Source organism: Ictalurus punctatus, chromosome 12 (genome assembly GCF_001660625.3).
Source record: "Ictalurus punctatus breed USDA103 chromosome 12, Coco_2.0, whole genome shotgun sequence".
NCBI lineage: Eukaryota > Metazoa > Chordata > Actinopteri > Siluriformes > Ictaluridae > Ictalurus > Ictalurus punctatus.
In genome coordinates, this window is record NC_030427.2 from 23,140,230 (window position 1) to 23,146,210 (window position 5,981).

Here is a 5,981-nt window from a genome sequence, read left to right on the forward strand (position 1 = left end):
GTGTGTATTGATTGTGTGTGTGTGTGGTTGTCAGAGAGAGAAAGAGAAAACATACTAGTGGGAGGGATGGGCACACAATTGTTGAGGCCCTCCGGGTGCCCCCTGGTGGCCCCGGCCCCCACTTTGAAAACCACGGCTATAATTTCTATGCAGCCCACCGGCACCCCCCAGTTTGAGAACCACTGTTACAAGGCTTAGTAAAATGTTACGTTTTTAAAACTCTACATTATCCTGTTGTCCAAGACACAGCCTAGTGTTGCAATTGATCCCAATTTGCATTTTTGTTTAATATTCCAGTCTATACAGGAGGTTTTTGTGATGGTTGTTGCCCAAAATGCTTGATCCCCCCCCCCAAAAAAAATTTGCAATTGCAACTTGCAGGTTTTTTTTTTTTGTGGAAAACTACTTTAAACGGGTACAATAGCAGGTGCACAGCCTTTCACAGTGATGTTCGTTTGTAAATGAGACCTTTTCGCTGTACAGGTTGCAGCGCACACGAATACATAAACGCACGTGAATCAAAGTATGTCGCATGACATGATGCATCTTGGACCAAATCTGCAGTAATTTTGAAGATCATGCAGTTTGCTTCATTTTGCATTAATTTCTGTGGTTGCAAAATCCAGGATGGAATTATATTCATTTGTATAAGTATTATACAAACAGCTGCATTATCATAAGTAGCTGTCCATGGAATTGATTGTACAGATCATATTACAATCAATACAAACGGATTGTACAGATTTTATTTGAACTTTTTCATTTTGATTACCACCACCAATACTAGTACCAACCGAAATCTTAATTTACAACTATACATTCTGGAACACCACTAAAACCATTGTTGCCACATGATGACTAAGGCCACTTTAGCAACTTAAGCTTTTAAGAAGCTTAATTCATTTCTTCCAACACTTAAGTAAATAACTGGAAAATAAACCAGTAATTTTAACAGCAAAAATAAGCAAGTAAAGAGGTATTACTATACTGAATGTAATTAGATAGACTGTATGACAATTAACACAAGTGGTTCACAAATATTTTATTATTCACTGATGGTGTACAATGTTGGCCAGTCGGAAACACAGATCCATTCAGAGCCACTTCTGTTGCATGAGATCAGCTTGCAGACTTCCGCCCTGAACCAGAGCCGCTATTAACAGGCCAATGAGTTGCGACAGTGATAAACTAAGTGAAACACACACCCCTGAATTTAATCGTCTGAATGCAACACTCCAGGGATATAAGATGCAAAAGGTCAGTCTCTGTACTGGAACTTAAATTTTGCTTTTCAGATTATTCAACAGGAACACACATGAAACCCAGATGAATTTGCCAATGAATCCATGCGCTGAACTTCATAACCTCCAGCTGTCTAGTCAATTTGGTCACTTTCCCTAAGTAAAAAAAAGAAGACAAATAATCAATCCGTGTGTTAACTGCATAGCTTTTTAAAAATTTTAAAAAGGTCCACGTTTGGTACCTCTGGATATTTTGAGAACATTTTCCCCCTGAAATGCCACTCACGAGTGCAACTTGAAGATCTGCTGGGATGTTGCTCGTATTCCACAGCACTGTTCAACATGTACTGGATCATAGATTTCACTTAACCAATGACCTAGAACAGGACAGAAAAATATTTTGATTCTGTATATGTACTCAAGGTATGTTTCCTACAAAGATCACTAGATCACATTGTTTATTTAATGTTGTTTAAAAGTTAATATATTTGTGTGCCGTTACAAACCATATTTCTGAAGGTGTGTGACTCAGCCTCCATCAGTTGCCCGAGGCCCCTGCAGTGAGAGAGACAGTGAGTGAACATGGTCTTTAGACTTCAATATGAAGCTAAATTAACACTAATCTCATTACTACATTAATAAAGATGAAAATGTGATATGGAATATATGCAACATTATCCAAACAAAGTCAGAGAACAATCTGTATATATTTATTAAAAAATAAATAAATAAATAAATAAATAATTGAAAACAGGTTATAGAATTAAGGGAGACATTACATTGTGCTTGCTTCATTTAAAATTAAGAAACTTATAGTAGGGCTGCTAAAGTAATTAGTTAAGGTTAACAAAATCAAAACCCATGTGTGTGTATATACATTTTATTTTTGGATGACTAACTAGTACAGGGGGGTATGTCCATAATTTTACCTTATGATAGGTTTACGTCTCACAGTATTGGAATACATCACTGGGTGAGGTCATTAGTGAGTGCAAGTACTATAATTATTTGTGTTTGAGATGAAGCATTTAATGCTACACGCTAAAATATAGAACTGCTATAAAAAAAGTATTCAATTCCTGTCTGTCTATTAAACAAAATGTAACTAACTGAATGCTACTTAAATGTGTCCTTTGAATTTAAATTATTATTATTATTATTATTATTATTATTTTTTAAATCCTTTTCAGCTTGAAGACAAGCTAGATTTAAGATTGCTGTTTTACAAAAATTACTTTGTAGAGACGCATATCAAAATATTCTAATAACCAGAGCTCAGCATTAGGCCTATTAAAGGCTGATCTTAATGGCAGAAGCTTTTAAAGTTAAGGATTTATACAGTGCTGCCATAGAGTACAGACTACATGGTCATCACCTCCCATTAAGATGAATACATTTTTTGTTTTCAATCTCTGACTAACCAAAATTTGGAGCCGAGAGGAGACGACTACAAAGAAAACCAAAGACAACTAATCGATCAGAGAGGTTGACTGATTAATTGGCACCGGTTAACCGATTGCTGGAACTATAGGTTATCTGCAAAAATCCACGCAATTACTTTTTCCCCAGTAGCATCTGTTGCATGAGCAGTTGAGAAGGGTCTACCATCATTATACAGTGAGAGCGGCCTCTAGAGGCGAAATAAATAGTATGACAGGCAAATTTTGTTGTGATGTTTGAAGTGTTTGAGTCATTTTGGATGTCTCCATTTTTATTTGTTGGGTTACCTTTTGGATGCAACTTTTATTTACTTTAATATTTATTAATAGTTAATATTTAGTTCATTTAAAAAAGTACAGTAAATTTACATACACTCAGTATTGTATTTTTGTAATAAGCTGCAGCAAATTTTACTTGTGTTTTCACTCAGCATTAATTTTAAAAACTGACTTGATTAATTGTTTTTCGGCAGATACTGCCCGACTTGGTTATTGGTATCTGTAAAATCTACCATCAGTCAACCTCCACTATCCAAGCAATTTTGCCGTTTGTTGTCACAAGCAAACAGTGTGAACATGGTAACCGAAAAGTTGCATTGGGTTGTGTAATATGGTCAACACCATTCATTTTTTCCTAGTGCTATGAAACATCTGTACTATTATGATGAATCAATGCTTAACAATGCCCAGATTTTAAAACCCTCGGTAGGGGCAAAATAAAGCTAACGTTTATGTTATATATATAAAATTCAACCATAATTAACTACACAAGATGAGCTGACCACATTTAATTGAATAATTTTACAGTCCTAGTATACGTGTTAATAGATTAGTTTTATGAAATATTTATATAGAATGAATAGTTTAAGAATAAAGCCAACTATCTAGCTCAAAATGTACTAAACTTAATGGCAAAATGGTGAAGTGACTGTACAGACAAGTTATATTGGAAGACAACCAACATTTCGAAGTGCTAACGTGTGTTGCTTGAGGAAACATGACAAAACCCGCTCAAATCCTGCTGATAAATAGAGTGCGAGACTAAGTGTTAAGTTGATGCTTTATGTATAGTCCATTACTAACCACATATTGAGTTATCTAAACAAACATCACCTTTTACACAGTGCTGGGTTTCTGGAAGTGTAGATCCTGATGAGTGAGGTTATGCTCTACCTTTCCACAGGCAGCCATTAGTCAAACGGGGCAGTTCTGGCATCACACTCCTTAATAAGTAAAGTAAAGGCAACTACAGCCAGAGGTGGGGAGAATGAGATGATGGATCACAGTGCAGATAAACAAACACACCTCCCTGGACAACCAATCTGCCAAACGACTATCAGAATGCTCCAAGAAGCAGACCTGCACCTGTACACCTTGTCTTCAAGACGTATGTATTGACACGCACACGATGTATATAGTAAAAATGTTGATGTAATACTTCAGAACACTGTGTTGTGGGTTAATACAATGAGTGGAATCTTGCACAAGAAAGATCACAGTGGACCTAGAGCAGGAGGCCAAGCAGGAAAAGGAACCGTGAAGATGCAAGTCAAGTAATGTGGGAATTGCAACAGTGTCAAGTATTTGTGAAGAAGCAAAAGTCAAAACCCACTGGTTTCAAAAAGTACATTTAGCTATTAATCTAGAATTATTAAAGAAAAAATAAAAGATGCAAGCTGGCTAAGGAGCTGGATGTGGGTCTGGACTAACAGACTATTGGCGTTTTGTTTTTGTGAGCAATATTACAGACCAGTCATGATCAAGTATTGCAGCCCTCTTAAGTAGACACACAGTGACAGCATAAAAAAGCAAAAAGGTGCAACCTTGTACAATTTTGTGACTTTTTTAAAAAATTTATTTATTTTTTTTTTTAATTAATTTTTTTTTTAAAGTCAAGCTTATATCCTGAAGAGATCTTCTGTAAGTGAATTTATTCCAGGTAAATGCTGGTGCTGTGAAAATCAAGAAATGATGTTGATATGGAAGTTCTTTTGTAGGCTACACTTGACCTTAGGTTTCATGTAATATTTATGGTCATTACCTAAATGTTAAACAGACCATAAATATTACCATGTAATTTATATTGCGTACATGCCGAATTCAGGATCTCAGGATATTCCAATATGCTGTTTTTCCACAAAGATCCACGTAGAAAACATGCTTCGATCGATCTGCATCCCTAGATACTCAGCTTTTCTAAATGGTCAAGAATATGAACCAAGCAACTCTAAGAAAACAGCAAAACAGAAGTCCAATATGATCACTGTAAAATAAAAAGCATTTCCTTTAAATTTGATTAAAATTTTTTTTTTTAGCAACTAGAAGCAAGTGCCTCTCAGGTTCTTTGTCTGTACCCCTTCAGTGAATTGGCTTTTGAGGCGTAATTTTATTTGTATTTGGTCCTCACTCCTGCATCACGTCTGCTACTTCAAACACATTTTTAAACAATTTGCCAGAACTACATAACTTCCATACAGGGAAAAATTAAAATAGGGTAATAGAAGTGTATTTCTAGTTTAGGTTAAAAAAAATGTAACCCTTATTTTCTATTTAAGCTACGCTAAGCTTAGACTGAGACCGATGTTCGAGGAAATTCTGTGAAATGTATAAATGTATAGTAATGTGTTGAAAACAGGCCATGGTTCTGGAAGAATCAGTATACAATTTGAAACACTGATATGAGCCTAATATTGGATTTGCTACAACTTCAAGCCCACCCTCACCCATGTCCAGACAAATTTGCAATGGAATATCAATGTATGCCAATGCAACAGTATTACTCCCTAAAGGAAACTGTACCCATACACCATCCCAACCCCGTCATTTGCTTATTTTCAGGCTTTTCACATAACTTGCAAAGACCAAATTGTACAGTAGTCCATCACTGTCCAAGAAGCCATCAACATGCAGTTCAGAGAAAACTGATTAAAAGAACAAACCTGTTAGCCATGTTGAGACCACAACAGATATCTGCACTGTGAATCCATTTTTAGAAGTGTGATGCCAGAACCCCAATAAACATGTGAGGTGAATCAGGGAGGTGAAACAGCCCTGTGTTTTTCATCTTCATTGAACAAAAGACATGAGCACTTACCTTTTCGGATGGTACGCAAGCAAACCTCTCGATGCAAACAAGTCCAGGCTCAACTGTCCACTGATCTGAAGAACTACTCATCTTGTCTCATTGTAACCAACTGCTGGAGTGTCAACTGTGGAGCAGGCTGGACACTGGCTGCTACTGCTTAGCTACAGCACCACCATCCATGCCATACACGTTACACACACACAGAAAAGCTTTCCT

General features: G+C 36.4%; 1 protein-coding gene across 2 annotated transcripts in view; it reads right to left on the minus strand.

The window, feature by feature from the left end:
• Nucleotides 1–1,027: 1,027 nt before the first annotated feature.
• The window catches only part of sfpq (splicing factor proline/glutamine-rich), a 23,010-nt gene continuing 18,056 nt past the window's right edge, over nt 1,028–5,981 (minus strand). Inside the window, exons 10-12 of one of the 2 annotated variants that reach the window (XR_008397292.1) lie at nt 1,748–1,796; nt 1,528–1,618; nt 1,028–1,397 (exon numbers count right to left, since the gene is read on the minus strand). The gene's annotated coding sequence lies outside the window, so the exon portion shown is untranslated. Of the gene's footprint in view, nt 1,398–1,483; nt 1,619–1,747; nt 1,797–5,981 lie in introns of both variants that reach the window. The other variant, XR_008397293.1, reaches the window with a different exon arrangement.